Here is a 15,787-nt window from a genome sequence, read left to right on the forward strand (position 1 = left end):
TTTTTTTTTTTTTTGCTCAAGAAGAAAAAAAATATTAACTGAATAGTTTATGAAATGAATTATTTTTGAAGAATATTTGAGCCATTGTAAAAATATTAACTGACTAGTTTTAGTTACTGAATTATTGTTGATCATTAATGCCACTTCTAATAAGATGCAGATTATCCAACGGAAGGATTCAATTTTATTGAATAATGCTTTTCTTTATAATAAATATTAATGACGGATTTTGATTATGAATTGCTAAGTATTCGTTCCTGGTGACATGGTGATATAATGTCGTAGAAGATTGTTTTTTTTTTTTGGGGATCTTCAAAACCTTAAACGCTGAAGATCATGGTTGGGAGGGTATCGAACGTGCAAGTCAGCTTACATCCAAGACTTCGCCTCTTCGGAATATATATGCCCTAATGAAAGCTATCACCTTTGTATTGGCACTTTAAGTGCTTGTTAAGTTATGCCTGTTTGAGATTTTGTTTCTTCGGAGTATCGGTCTCCAATTTAGATTCTGTAGGGATCCTAAAATAAAATTGCGTATGCAGGTCGAGACATGGCAAAAAGAACCCCCCCACCCGAAAGAGCTAGGGAGCAAGAGGATCCCGCCCTGCCACACTAACTCAACCACGAGGAGCCTCGGTGAATACTTCCCGAATTATTTTGAGAAGATTGGCTGCTAACCGCCGTCACCGTTGCTACCCGATATGTATTGCTAGAGTAGCTTCACCACAGTACATGCTACAATCATATAGCTGCCATAAGAACGATCGGTCGAAAATTAAGTTTTTGTATGTAAAAACATTTTGTTTATCAAGATATCTTGACCAAACTCGGCATTTATTAGTTTTACTATGCTCCTCATATATATGCAAAATCCTATTAAGATCGGACCACTATATCATGGAGCTGCCATAGGAACGATCGGTCGAAAATTAAGCTGTATGAAAAAGCATTTTGTTTATCAAGATAGCTTGACCAGACTCGGCATATACTATTTTCCCGGTACTTCTTAGATAGGGGCAAAGCACCATGAGCATTATGAAAAGGTTGCGTCTGCAAGGGTATTAGATCTTTGCCGAGCCGAAGATCGCCCTTCTTTCTCGTTTTTATTTGAGTTCGAGAAACTTTACCTCGGTTTCGTTATGATATATTAATATATTTGGCATATACGTGTTTATCTTTTTCATTAAATTATTTATTATATTTTATTGGGTTAAAAATTTTATTATTTTCTTTATTATTATTAATTAAAATAATAAATGAGTTAAGTTAATAGTTAAAAGTTAAAAGTAAAATTTCTATCTTATGTTTTCAAAACAAGCTTATTCAAGCTCATTAACTAATTTACTGGACTATCTAATCGTTTACTTACTTAAGGATTTACAATATAATATAACAAATAAATAACAGTTAAAACTTGTCCAATTGCCAATTTGCCATCTTCTTTTTTTCTTGGGATGGATAAAGCTAGCAATGACACTGATTCTGCTAACCTCTTTGCTAATTTTTTCCAATCAACTTACTCTTCAGTCTGTCCTAATACTAATGCTTACCCTTATACTATTTCTTCCGCTAGTTCTATACCTCCCCCATTATTTCACACTTCTCTCTCCTATTAGCTATAAACTCTCTAAAATTTTCTTACTCTCCTGGGCCGGACAATATTCCTAGTTGTCTACTCAAGGAGTGTAGTTCTTCCCTTTTTTATTCAGTGCTAAAGCTTTTTAATCTATCCCTTGAAACTTCTGTCTTTCCATCTCTTTGGAAAGAATCTTATATCATTCCTCTTCACAAGAAAGGTGGGAAGTCTGATATACAAAATTACAGGGGCATTGCAAAACTGTCTGCTATTCCTAAATTATTTGAAAAAATAATCACTTCGAATTTGCAGCATTTCTGCAAATCAGTTGTTTCCCCTGCTCAACATGGATTCGTAAAGAATCGGTCAACTACGACCAATCTGCTTGAGTTTACTTCCTTGGTAAATGATGCTTTCCTTTCGAAAATGCAAGCTGATGTCATTTACACTGACTTCAGTAAGCCGTTTGACTCTGTGCACCATGACATTTTACTTTTTAAACTTGACCGAATAGGTTTCCCTCTGTCCCTTTTACTTTGGATTAATTCTTATTTAAAAGGTAGGACCCAAAGAGTAATACTGAGGTTGACTACCTCTAAAAGGGTTTACGTTACTTCTGGTGTTCCTCAAGGTATTCATCTTGGACCTTTACTCATTACTCTTTTTATAAATGATCTTCCCTCTGTTATATCACATGCCCGTGTACTCATGTATGCGGACGATGTCAAACTTTTTCTATCATACACTAACCCCCTACATCATTCTCGTCTAGAAGACGATTTGAACGCTATGCAACTTTGGTGTTCGGCCAATCAATTGCATCTAAATTGTTCAAAGTGTATGTTGATGACATTTAATCGTACTACACCTTATCTTGTCAGTTATACAATCGACAATATCCCTTTGCAACTCTGTTTCAATCTTCATATAGATACCATTGTTAATGAGGCAAAAGGTGTACTTGGATTCATTAAACGATGGTCTAAAGAGTTTAACGATCCTTTTATAACAAAACTTCTGTACATCTCTCTTGTTCGCCCTATCCTTGAATACTGCTCTTGCATCTGGTCTCCACAGTATATCAACAGCCAGGATCGTATTGAATCTGTCCAGAAGCAATTTCTGCTTTTTGCCTTACGAGGTTTAAATTGGCACCCTAATCTTCGGTTGCCGTCTTACTCCAGCAGACTGCTTCTTCTCAACCTTCCGTCGTTATTCAACCGTAGGACAATTCTCGGTGTTGTCCTTCTACATAAGTTGATTATTGGCGACATAGATTCTCCTTTTCTGCTAGGGCGTATTCAATTCTCTGTTCCGGCTAGACCAACCAGAAATTATCGCCCCTTATTACTATCTACGTGCACAACAGATTACGCTATGCACAATTCTTTTCGCGTGCTATGTAAAAATTATAATAGTTTGCATCACGTTTTCTCTACCGAACTGCCTCTACCCCTAATAAAATCGTTGCTTTCAGGATACCTTCGGGAAGTCGCTGACCATTCCCAGCTATGAGCAGGGGCATAGCTAGCCGGACAGGCTGAAAAATTTTCCCCCACCGTGTCCCATTACTTTTCTCTTTGTCCTATCCACTTAACACTCTTTATCTAACTTACATTGCTTTACTTTATTAACATTTTTCTTACTTTCTTTTTTCCTATTTATTGTATTTTCTTTATTAATATAGCAAATTAAGATTGTTTTTAATTTCACTTGAGATCACTTTTTTCCTACTTACAACCTTCTGCTTAGATGTAGGCTCTAATAGCGTCACTGACAAAATTAGCTGTGAAAAGGGGCACAGCTGGCCGGACTGGCAAATAAAACACCTCCATCGGTCGGTGATGCTATTTAGAAAATTGGATCCTTTAACTAGGCTTTTAGCATATAATTATATTGTACAATCTTTTGAATAATGATGAAGACACTCGTTTTGTCGACCATTAATAAATAAATAAATAAATAAGGTTCTTCTACAGGTCGAGCTCCAATTCAAGTTAATAAAATTACTGTTACTACTATAATTCAAAATAAAATTTAGTTGATTGGGTAAAATTGAAGAGTTAATGAGTTAGCTGGGATGAAGTTATCTGGGTCTCCTAATAAATTAGGGTTAATTAAAAATAAATAAATTAATAAAAAAAATTATAGCTACAAATACAATTTGTTTGTAAGTAAAATATGGGTGAAATGGAATTTTACCTCTATTTGAATTTAATCCAATTGGGCTATTTGATCATGTTTGATGGAGAAATAGTGAATAAATTAAAGTTATTGATAATGCAATAAAAGGTAAAATAAGGAGGAATGTAAAAAATCGGGTAAAAGTTGCGTTATCAACAGCAAATCCTCCTCAAACTCATTGTACAAGTTCAATCCCAAAATAAAGTACTGCAGATAATAAATTTGATTTGTTGCTCCTCAGAATGATATTTGTCCTTATGGTAGGACGTAACCTGTAAAGGCTGTACCTATTAATACAAATAAAGTTACTCCAATTATTCATGTTGGTGTAAATAAATAAGATCCATAATAAATTCCTTGTCCTACATGTGAGTAAATACAAATAAAGAAAAAAGAAGCACCATTTGCGTGTATTGTTCGTAATAATCATCCGTAATTTACATCACGGCAAATATGATTAATTCTATTAAAAGCTAAATTTACAACTGCGGCATAATGTATAGCCAAAAATAATCCGGTTAAAATCAGGATAATTTGCCTCGCTAACATTTTCAGGAATGACGATTTCGTCTGCCTTCAGCATATTCAGGCCATTATACTACTTGCGGGGTCTACCTGGTTTTCCAGTTTTTATCTTTCGTGGATGCCCTGGACTACGAGCCTCACAGCTTACGGGCGGTTTTGCATCATCACTTTTTGCACTATCATACTCGTCAGTATCTTCCATTTTAGTATGTTGCCCTCCGATTTCAATCTCTGCCTGTGTCTGCAATGTATTGGTTTCTGACCTGTTGCGTAAGTATACTGCAGTCCCTACTGCCTCCCCCCATAGTGTACTAGCATACTTCTGGCCATCTCTACCAGTGTGCGATTTGCTCGCTCAGCAACTCCATTTTGCTGCGGAGTATAGGGTACTGTCAGTTGTCTTTTAACTCCGTGTTCCGACAAGAATTTGTACAATTCATGACTAACATACTCACGCCCGTTATCGCTTCAAATTGATTTTACCTTTTTGCCGCATTGTTTCTCGGCAAATAGAACAAAGTCGTTAAACGCGCCTAATATTTGGTCGCGAGACTTCAAAAAATACACAACTGTGACGTGAGTAATGGTCAATAAATGTTGCAAAGTATCGTGCGCCCCCGGCAGACGGTCTGCACAGGTTTCACACAAATCATTTTTTATTTCAAAATTTTTATTGATTGATTTTAAACCATGCACCATCTCACTACTTGCCATTTTCCTTAAACTGGGCAGATTTAAGTGTTCAAAACTATTATGCTATTTAAATAACTCAGTGCTGCTTGCCTTAGAGTACATACACTGTTTCATTTTCACATCAATGGTGAACAAATCACCTCTCTTGTATGCTTTCAGTATATTCACATTATCTCTGTCTTTTATCACTGCTCTGTCTTTATCAAAAGTAATTCTGTATCATTTTTCTACAGATTTTGATACCGATATAAAGTTTGCTGATTAACAAACAATACATTTTGTAGCTTAAGACAAAAATTTTATACAGTAATACATACAGTACCAAGGCCGTCGGCAAATATAAAATTTTCTCCTGCAAGCAATATTTTCTCTTTCTGCTCTCTAATATCTACAAACCAAGTCCTATCACAACACATGTGAGCAGTGGCGCCACTATCCAGACACCACGTCGATTTTGTCCAGCTGTCACATTCGCAAGTATGGCTAACGATCGCTTTATTTCACCATTTCTCTCTTTGCCTTCTTTACTTTTCTCTTTTTCCTTGCACTCAGCAATAAAATGACCTTCGCGGCAGCATCTATAACATTTTTTATTCCTTTTTGGATCTGTTTTCTGATGCGGATTTTTTGTACGCGACACAAATGCTTGCTGTATGCCAATACCCATTTCTTCGTTGTTTGCTTGTTGTCTTTGTCCTTCATAATAATATTGATTTTCAAATCAGACAAGGACGGCAACTGTTCGCGCGTTTCGATCGCTACAACAAAGTTTCATAATCCCGTTAACAGCAAAGTTGTGAGCATGCCTTTATTAATATTCATTTTAATTTCTTTTAATTTTTAAACTATGTTGAAAAACTCATTATGAAATTAATCTGCGACGCTTTAACAGTCAGCAATATGTTTTCTAGTGCCTTTTCATCCCGTGTATCAAACTGAGCCTTCTGTTCTTCGCTGTTACCTTCATTTTTAACGATTCTTCCGCATACTATTGGCCATAGATCATTTTATACCAATATGCTTTTCATTTGCACTGACCACACCGCGTTATTTTCGTCATCCAACTTTTCGATGGAATATAACCCTTGTCCACTCATGTTTATAAATTTTTTCGTATAATCACACACAGTAATTAAAGTTAAATGCGCAATTTCGTGTTTAGAGCCCTGGGCCCATAACCTTAATTAATATAACTATTTTGGCAGATTAGTGTAATACATTTAGAATTTATTTATGTAATATTTATTACAAATAGTACTTGTTTTATATAGAATTGATTACATCTTTAGTGGTCAGTTTATTATTAATCGTTTAAGTACTAGTAAGAGTAGCTTTTTTAACGTTATTGGAACAAAAAGTTTTAGGTTATATTCAAATTCGTAAGGTTCCTAATAAAGTTGGTTTAATAGGAATTCCTCAACCTTTTTGTGATACAATTAAATTATTTACGAAAGAACAAACTTATCCTTTATTATCTAAATATTTGAGTATTATATTTCTCCTATTTTATCATTATTTTTATACCCTGAACCCATTAAAAATGGGTACAAGGGTATATTGTATTTGTGCAAAATCCAAATGTATGTAACAGGCAGAAGGAAGCTTCACCGACCCCATAAAGTATATATATTCTTGATCAGCAAAAATAGCCGAGTCGATCTAGCCATGTCCGTCTGACTGTCCGTCCGTCCGTCCGTCCGTCCATGCGTCCGTCCCTCCGTCCGTCCGTATGTATGAACGCACGGATCTCAGAACCTATAAGAGCTAGAGACTTGAAATTTTAAATGTAGATGCTCCTAGCTCCCCCGCAGATCGAGTTTGTTTCCGATAATCGATACCTTGCTCCGTTTCCAAGCGATCGATAAAAATCGATATCGATATCCTGTTTTTTGGGCAATTTTGGTAAATAATAAGAGCTGGAGTCACCAAACATGATATGTTGCTTCTAGAATATTATATATATGTCAAGTATCTTTCATTTTATACCTATCGTCATCCCCCCGCTACCACCGCAGAGCTATAAATCAAGTTAATAACCCAACTTGTATCGCCAACCAATATAAGCTAGAATTTAAATGCAATTGACTTTTTTAGAATGCACAAATATTCTATGGTACAATAAGATATACTGTATAAAATGTCATCAAGATCGGTTAAGATACATAGAAGTTATTGAAGAAACCATGTGGTTATATGTATATGTACATATATATTGGCAGGCCACGAGTCAGCGGCAGCTGGCACAAATTTCTGTATACATGTGCACTAATACACACAAAAAGAATTACAATTGCGATTGCATCGTATGCTCTATGTACATATGAGGTCCTATTTTAGTTCAGTTTTTTTTCAATTAGTAGCAACTTTCGGTATGGCTGCAAGGTAAAAAGCCACGGGAAGCAGTTCAATTGTTATATGTCTGGAATAAGCGGCGCAAGTTCAATTCCAATGGGGAAAAAGAATTTTTTTGACTATTTATTATTTGTCTAATAATGTTAGTTTTATTCCTTCACCCAATTAAAACGGAAATAAGTCAAGAAAAAGCTTTTTTTTTGCTTCAAGCCTTAGTAAGCTTGGCAAGTGCGTAGTGCGAGCTATTTTAGGTAAGGTATGCAAAAATATCCATGCATCTTAATCACTAAAATGTCAATTTACGCAAAATTTAATATCCTCATTCAGAAATCATATTCTTTATTAAATCCTACAAAAGAATGTAATCATATGTATTTATATCTATTTTCATACATACATACGTTTTAGGCTTAGGCCTAACCAGTGCGTATACACATACGTATATACATTATAATAATTTACATATGTACATATGTGTGTTTGTACACATTATTTTCTTCCCGCAAGTAGTCGAAGACCACGAAGTGGAACTTTTCATCACTGTTACTATAAATCTGCGCGCGTAATTTGAGAATTTTATTTCGTAAATTTTTATTATAGTTACATGATTTTAATAATTCATAAGACAGTCTTAAGGAGGTTGACTGATGCATTAATAAATATTATCATTAGATTAATGTTATTATATATGTGATTATAATAATAAATAAAGTAGCGCGCGCATTTCGATGTGTATACTAAATCGTAGCGTTAGGAAAAGTGAATATTTCCCAACACTCTCTCTTCAAATGTGCTCAGAAGAAGCAGTAATCGATTTAGTCTGTAGCCTGCGATTGCCATCAAACTACCACTAACCAAACAGCATATAGATGGAACGTCACGTAGAAGCAAAATGGGCACAAAAAGTGCCTGTTTTGGTTTTGTGATTTGTGATTTTTGCGTTTCTTAGTGATCTAACAACGATTTTTATTCGAATAAATAAATTGCAGTGTTTTGTGACCATTTTAATAAAAACAGTGAATTATCGATGAATTACCGATAAAAATAGTTTTCGGCCGTTACAACTTGGCGTGTATGTGCAAGTGTGTGATTGATACTTATTAGGAATCGTATTTGTGCGAATGCAACTCACACAGTTGGTGTTGTAAGGGAAGTTTTGGAGAACCATTTTAGCTGAAATCGCAAAAATCGCAAGTTTTCAAATATAATTATAATTTTAAAGTCTTTTTAAAGACTATACAAATATTATCTACTTTTTATTTATTTCAGACATATATATATCTATATATACATATAATATATATAACTTATATAAATTGGTTTTAACAAATTTTATTGCAAATAATTTATTGGAATTAAATAATTTAAATTACGAATTTTACTATATTACATTTTTATTTTTATTAAAGTTTTAAAGTTAAGTAAAATGCCTAGGACAAAAAAGTTGTCAGTTTTGAATAGGGCTCGTAGACAACAAGCTAGAAATGAGCTAAATAGGTCTAATTCTGAATATGCTGAGCATGAACGTATCAACAATATAGAGTCCCAACGAGAGGGTAGGGAAAATGAAGGTTTTAGCCAAACTGAGAGAAATAGGAATAGGCAAAGGATCCAAGTTCGCAGACAATACATAGTTTACAGGGCAAACGAACAAAGACAAAATACTGTAGACCACTCGAGTCGACGAGCTAATTCTCCAGTTAGAGAACAGGAGCAATTGGCTAATACTTCGCGTCGATCGACACGCAGACAAGACCCAGTCTACCGGGCAAACGAACAAAGACAAAATACTGAAGACCACTCGACTCGACGAGCTAATTCTCCAGTTAGACAACAGGAGCCATTGGCTAATACTTCGCGTCGATCGACACGCACACAAGACCCAGTCTACCGGGCAAACGAACAAAGACAAAATACTGTAGACCACTTGACTCGACGAGCTAATTCTCCAGTTAGACAACAGGAACAATTCGCTAATAATTCGCGTCGATCGACACGCAGACAAGACCCAGTCTACCGACCAAACGAACAAAGACAAAATTCTGTAGACCACTCGACTCGACGAGCTAATTCTCCAGTTAGACAACAGGAGCCATTGGCTAATACTTCGCGTCGATCGACACGCACACAAGACCCAGTCTACCGGGCAAACGAACAAAGACAAAATACTGTAGACCACTTGACTCGACGAGCTAATTCTCCAGTTAGACAACAGGAACAATTCGCTAATAATTCGCGTCGATCGACACGCAGACAAGACCCAGTCTACCGGGCAAACGAACAAAGACAAAATACTGTAGTCCACTTGACTCGACGAGCTAATTCTCCAGTTAGAGAAAAGGAGCAATTGGCTAATACTTTGCGTCAATCGACACGCAGACAAGACCCAGTCTACCGGGTAAACGAAAAAAGACAAAATACTGTAGACCACTCGACTCGACGAGCTAATTCTCCAGTTAGACAACAGGAGCAATTGGCTAATACTTTGCGTCGATCGAGACGCAGAGAAAACCCAGTTTATAGGGCAGACGAACAAGAACAAGACAATATTCGTCGAGCTCGCCATCGACAAGACATACAACGACGACTTTTAGAAAGAGCTAGGGATAAGAATCAAAGATCACAGGTTAGAGAGAATCCGATTCGTAGGATAATTGAGCAGGCACGTAACACAAGTGTGAGGCGAAGTGCTCGCATTCATGCACGACAGGAGGCTTTTGACGCCAATAGAAGTTTGTCCCAGCGAGTTAGCCAGTATAATAGGGTAATACAGGTAATAGGATAGCAGAGAATAGGCGCAATGCTACGAGGAACAAGGGTGAACGTGCGATTAATTTGTCAGAGGAAAGAATCTCTCCAGCTATTAGGAGTAGCTTAGATGGTCTGATAGCTGGATTCAATAGAACAGTTAAGCAGGGTCCCGATCAGGTTTGCCTTTGTTGCAAAGGCTTATGGTTTCCACATCAAGTGGACAAATTTCTCGTGAGGTTATTGAAAGCAAGTGTAGTGCAGAAGTAAGCTCCGATATTTTATATCTTTCCTCTATATTTCCCTCTGATAATAATAAATATGATTTTTGCAAAACGTCTAGTCGTAGCATTAAATTAAGCAAAAAACCTAAAACTTCTATTACAAATGGCCCAGATTTTCCCTATCTGCCAGATTGTTTGAAAGGCTTAACGCGTTTAGAGGAAAGGCTGATTTCCCCTCGCCTTCCTTTCATGATTATTAAGTCATTAGGATATGGTCGACAAAATGCAATTAAAGGAGCAGTGGTCAATGTACCCATTCCTGTGGCCAATGTTGTAACGTCCTCTCCGAGGGCGTTTAATGAGAGCGAGGTAGTGGAAATTCATCTCAAACGTAGGATGGAATATATCCATGATTTCATGGCTGAAACCATTAGGCCCTCTAAAATTGCTGAAGCAATAAAATTTTTAGTCAACACCGAGCTTTATAGAAAGCATCAAATTACTATTATTGAACAGTGGTTGTCGTCTTTTTCGTCTGACGAGGTTCCGTTTGTTGCATCTGCTGATGACAGGGACTTAGTATCGCAGTTAGTGGCAAGATCTGCTCAAGCCTCCATAGATGAGCAGAATAATATAGAAGAAGATATTAATCCAGGAGGCCAGGAAACATTATTAGAAAACGTCCCTGTCGAAAATATTGCCATGCAAAGAATAGTTATAGCCCCTGGAGAGGGTCAGCGGCCTTTAGACATGATCGAAGATTGTGATTCAGAGGAGCTGGCCTTCCCAACTATTTTTGCTGGCATTAAGAGAAAGTGTGCAGAAAGTTTTACAACCATAGTTAGGTCAGAACTTAGAAACTTTGATAGGAGAGGTTGTAGAACAGATAAATTATTTCTCAATTTTAAAAAATTGGAAATGATTAATATAAGGAACAGTACTTCAATTTGCTTACGTAAGCACAGCGCCACTCGAGGCATTACGGCAGCACAAGTCCTTAATGAGGAGTATTTAGAAAATTTAATACGTCATGATGATTGCTATAGGGTTTTGAAAAATATTCGCACTTCACCTGCTCATTGGGAAGGAGAAAAGAAGAAGGTCATGGCGATGATAAGGCAGATTGGTATTCCGACATTTTTTATAACCTTTTCGGCAGCAGAGACTAGATGGGCAGAGTTGTTAGTTTTACTTTCTAAGAATGTAGATAAGCTAGAAATTTCAGAAGAATTGGCAGCTAATTTAAGTTTTGCCAATGGGCTTTATTGGGCTCTAATTAGAGCCGACCCTGTTACTTGCGCTAGGTATTTTGATTTTCGTTACAGGCAGGTTTTAAAACTGATGCAAAAGGAAGGCGGTGTTTTTGGTAGTCACAAAGTTATTAAGTATTATTGGCGAGTTGAGTTTCAGCAAAGAGGCTCCCCCCACGTTCATGGCATGTTTTGGCTGAAAGATGCTCCGATAGTTGACTTGGCTGATGAGTCAAGCATTCCATCTGTAAAGTCCTTTATTGATCAGTTTATCACAACTGAAACAAATAACCCAGATGCGGCTCCATTTTTGGAGTATCAAACTCACAATCACGGGCACTCATGTAGGCGAGAAGTTAGGGCACAAAATATATGTAGATTTGGTATTCCATACCCTCCCATGCCCCAAACAGAAATTCTATTCCCATTAGAAGAAGATGCTGAAAATAAAGAAGTGCATCCCAGAAATTTCGAAAAGATTCAAGGAGTTTTAGAATATCCGTTTGATCGAGAAAGTATAGATTACCTTAGCGATTTCAATAACTTTTTGACCCACGATCAACTTAACTTAAGTTATGAGTGCTATATAAATGCACTCAGGTCGAGTATAAAGAAGCCCAAAATATATTTAAAGCGATCATTCGCAGCAATTAAGCTTAACGCTTATAATACTCACCTCCTTCTACTGTAGCGCGCGAATATAGATATCCAGTTTATATTAGATGCCTATGCTTGCTGCAGTTACGTCGTTAATTATATTAACAAGTCCCAGAGAGGCATTTCAAAGCTAATGCGTGAAGCTGTAAGTGAGATAAGCAGGGGCAATGTAACTTTAAAGCAAAGGTTACAGCATATAGGGCACAAGTTTATTTCGCGTACGGAAATATCCGCCCAGGAAGCCGTTTACTGCTGTTTAGGTATGTCTTTGTCCGAAAGCAGTAAGGCAGTGGTTTTTATTAATACCTCATTACCAGAGAATCGGGTTGGGTTAAGGAAGTCTTAGCAACAGTTGCAAAACTTACCCGATGACTCAGTAGCAATATTGGAAATTGGACTTATAGACCATTATGTTCAGCGCCCCGACGCTTTAGATAGTTTATGCCTAGCTGATTTTGCTGCTAATTACAGATTTAGCAAGCGGTATAGTGGTACTCGCCAAAATATAGATGATGCTGATGACATCGAAACATCCAAGGCTTCCCAGCAATTAGTTTACGCACTTCGCGATGGTAGTGGGTTCGTAAAGAGGAACACTCCTATTATAATTAGGTATAGGAGATTTAAGTATTAACTGATAGGAGCATTTTTTTCGAGAATTAGTTATGTTGTATGTCCCATGGAGGGATGAAAATGTAGAACTAGTAGCAAGAGACTGCGAATCGTTTTGCGGCCAGAATGATGAGTTAATTGAGAGCAATCGCAGGAAATACAATAGCTTAAATGACAGTGAGCTTCAGCATGCTCTTGAAAATGCAGTGCAGGCAGAAAATGAAGAAAATGTTGAAAATCAAGAAGTAGTAGGCGATAGATTTCGCGTATTAGGATTACCAGAAATAAATCCTCATTTAAATGTCTTAAACATTAATGGAAATGACGAGAATCTAGATTCAGAAGATAACAATGTCCGAATAATAAAACTTCCAGCTATAGTTTCAGCCGAAAGCTTAGCAGATATAGTCAGGTCACTTAATTTAAAGCAGCTTATTTTACACATGTTTTACACAATGCCAAAAACAAATCCGTCTTCTACGAATTTGTTGGAGGTGGTGCGGGTGTCGGAAAGAGCCGACTTATTTTAGTTTTTTTTCAATCTTTGTCCGTTATGTACAATAGTAGGCCAGGAAGTGATCCAAATTCTCCTAAAATAATATTGTGTGCTCCAACAGGTAAAGCTGCTTTCGGAATCAGTGGCTCAACACTGCATTCCATGTTTTCCTTACCAGTAAATCAATCTGGTTCCGATTTGAGGGCTTTAAGTAATGATTTAGTAAATACTTTGCATTCAAGGTTAATCGACCTTAAACTAATTATTATAGATGAAATATCTATGGTAGGCTCCAAAATGTTTTCCCAGTTAGACTCCCGTTTAAAACAAATTTTTAAAAATACTTCTCCATTCGGTGGTATTTCTGTCATAGTTTTCGGGGATCTACGACAATTATCTCCAGTAGGTGACCGTTGGATTTTCGAATCCAACTCTAATGATCCCTACAGTGCAATTTATGCTTCATTGCTGTGGGACCTTTTCAAGTATTTTGAACTCACAGAAATAATGCGTCAACGGGAGGACCAACCGTTTGCTTCTGCTTTAAATAATATGGCATCGGGAAACATGACAGCCGATGATATTAGTCTTGTCCCATCTCGCATTTGTCAGCAATCGGATGTGCCCGATGATGCCATTCATCTATTTAGTACAAATGCGGCGACAGATAGTTATAACACGATAAAGCTAAACTCAATTCCGACTGATCAATTTATTTCTACCGCTGATGATTTTATAAAAGCAACACATTTAACTGCGGCTTGTAGACAGAGAATTTTAGAAGCCGTTAGTAGCTTTAGGTCGTCCGAAACACTGGGATTGTGCATGTCCCTTCTTCTAAAAACCACTGCGAAATATATGATTACGGTCAATGTAGATACTGGGGATGGATTAGTTAATGGGGCAACAGGCATGTTAATGCAAATAGATTTCGATGCATCTAGCACTCCCATTATTTTATGGATGAAATTTTCAGATGATACCGTAGGAGTACTTGCTCGCTCAAAGTGTACACATCGTTCAGAATCTTTCTGGACCCCAATTCAGAAAATAGTTAAAAGTTTTCAATATAGAAGAAATGAACAAGTTTCTATTGACCGCAGACAGTTTCCAGTTGTACCTGCAGAAGGTATAACTAATCACAAAAGTCAGGGAGCTACGTATAGCAAAGTGGTGGTTCACACTTGCTCTCGTTACAGCGTGCTGCAATATAGCAACAACTGCTTCCGGGTTGTTTATAATAGGAGATTTTGTTCCTCATAAGCCTCCGAAAAATGACGATAAGGTCCAAAATGAGATAGAGAAATTGCGGACTGGAAAACTACTTCGAACACATTATGATCACTTAGTTCACAGTTCCGCCCTAGACAACTTCTTTCATAATACTGAAAGCATTCACTGTCATATTGAAGATATTCGATCAGATAAGCTTATGCTTCAGTCGTCTGTTCTATGTTTCGTTGAGGCCTCAAAATATTCAAATGAAAATATTGAAATTCCAGGGTTTACTGTTGTTGTCCGTCTTGATTGCGAGGAAATACCGAATGCACCGCGACCTAAGAGGAGAATCGTCATTTATATTAAAAATGCAATTTTAAACAATATATCTAATTGCTTTAGCGGTAGGCAAATTTCTGGGTCATTCGTTTTTGAGCATGCAATATTTCGTTATAAGTCTGTATGTTTTTTAGTTATTTACAAAAGTCCGTCATATCCGCTTGGTTTGTTTAAAACAGAATTTGAGGTTTTATTTCAGGAATATTTATTTCTAAGGGAGCGTTGCATTGTTTTAGGAGACTTTAATTTATGCTTGAGCAAATTTGATAGATGTAGGGCTCTTTACGATGAATTGCTCAGAAAGGGATTAAGGTTAAAAACGCCCACTACCAATTGTGATTCTCACATTGATTGGGCTTTTTCAAATCTCTCCAGTGAGTAAGTTAGCGCTAGGACACTCGAGACAGTGTATAGTTACCACAGTGGTATCTCTCTAACGGTTCAGGATAAGGTAAATTAAGTTTCTATATATATGTCTATATAATTACAATATGTTTAATTTAAACTTAAGAATTTTTTTATGAATATAAATAAATATATTACCTATATTTATATTTAAAAGTTGTTTTGTGGTCTTGTACTTGGGTTCAGGGTATTTTCTAGTCGGGCACCCCCGACTAGAGCACTCTTACTTGTTATCTTTAGAAGTTTGAATATGTATACCGTTTTTTGTAATATTATATTGTTTTTAATTTAGGTGGTTTATTTTTTATACCCTTGCAGAGGGTAACATAATTTTGTCGTGATATGTGTAACGCATAGAAGGAGACATCTCCGACCCCATAAAGTATATATATTCTTAATTAGCATCAACAGCCGAGTCGATATAGCCATGTCCGTCTGTCCGTCTGTCCGTCTGTCTGTTTCTATGCGAACTAGTCCCTCAGTTTTAAAGCTATCTTAATGAAACTTT

General features: G+C 36.7%; 1 pseudogene; it reads right to left on the minus strand.

Annotated features, from left to right (window-relative positions):
- Positions 1-1,336: 1,336 nt before the first annotated feature.
- LOC116650160 (cytochrome b-like) lies at positions 1,337-4,309 on the minus strand (annotated as a pseudogene).
- Positions 4,310-15,787: the final 11,478 nt, after the last annotated feature.

The sequence above is a fragment of the Drosophila virilis genome, unplaced genomic scaffold (genome assembly GCF_030788295.1).
Source record: "Drosophila virilis strain 15010-1051.87 unplaced genomic scaffold, Dvir_AGI_RSII-ME tig00002082, whole genome shotgun sequence".
NCBI classification, from domain to species: Eukaryota; Metazoa; Arthropoda; class Insecta; order Diptera; family Drosophilidae; genus Drosophila; species Drosophila virilis.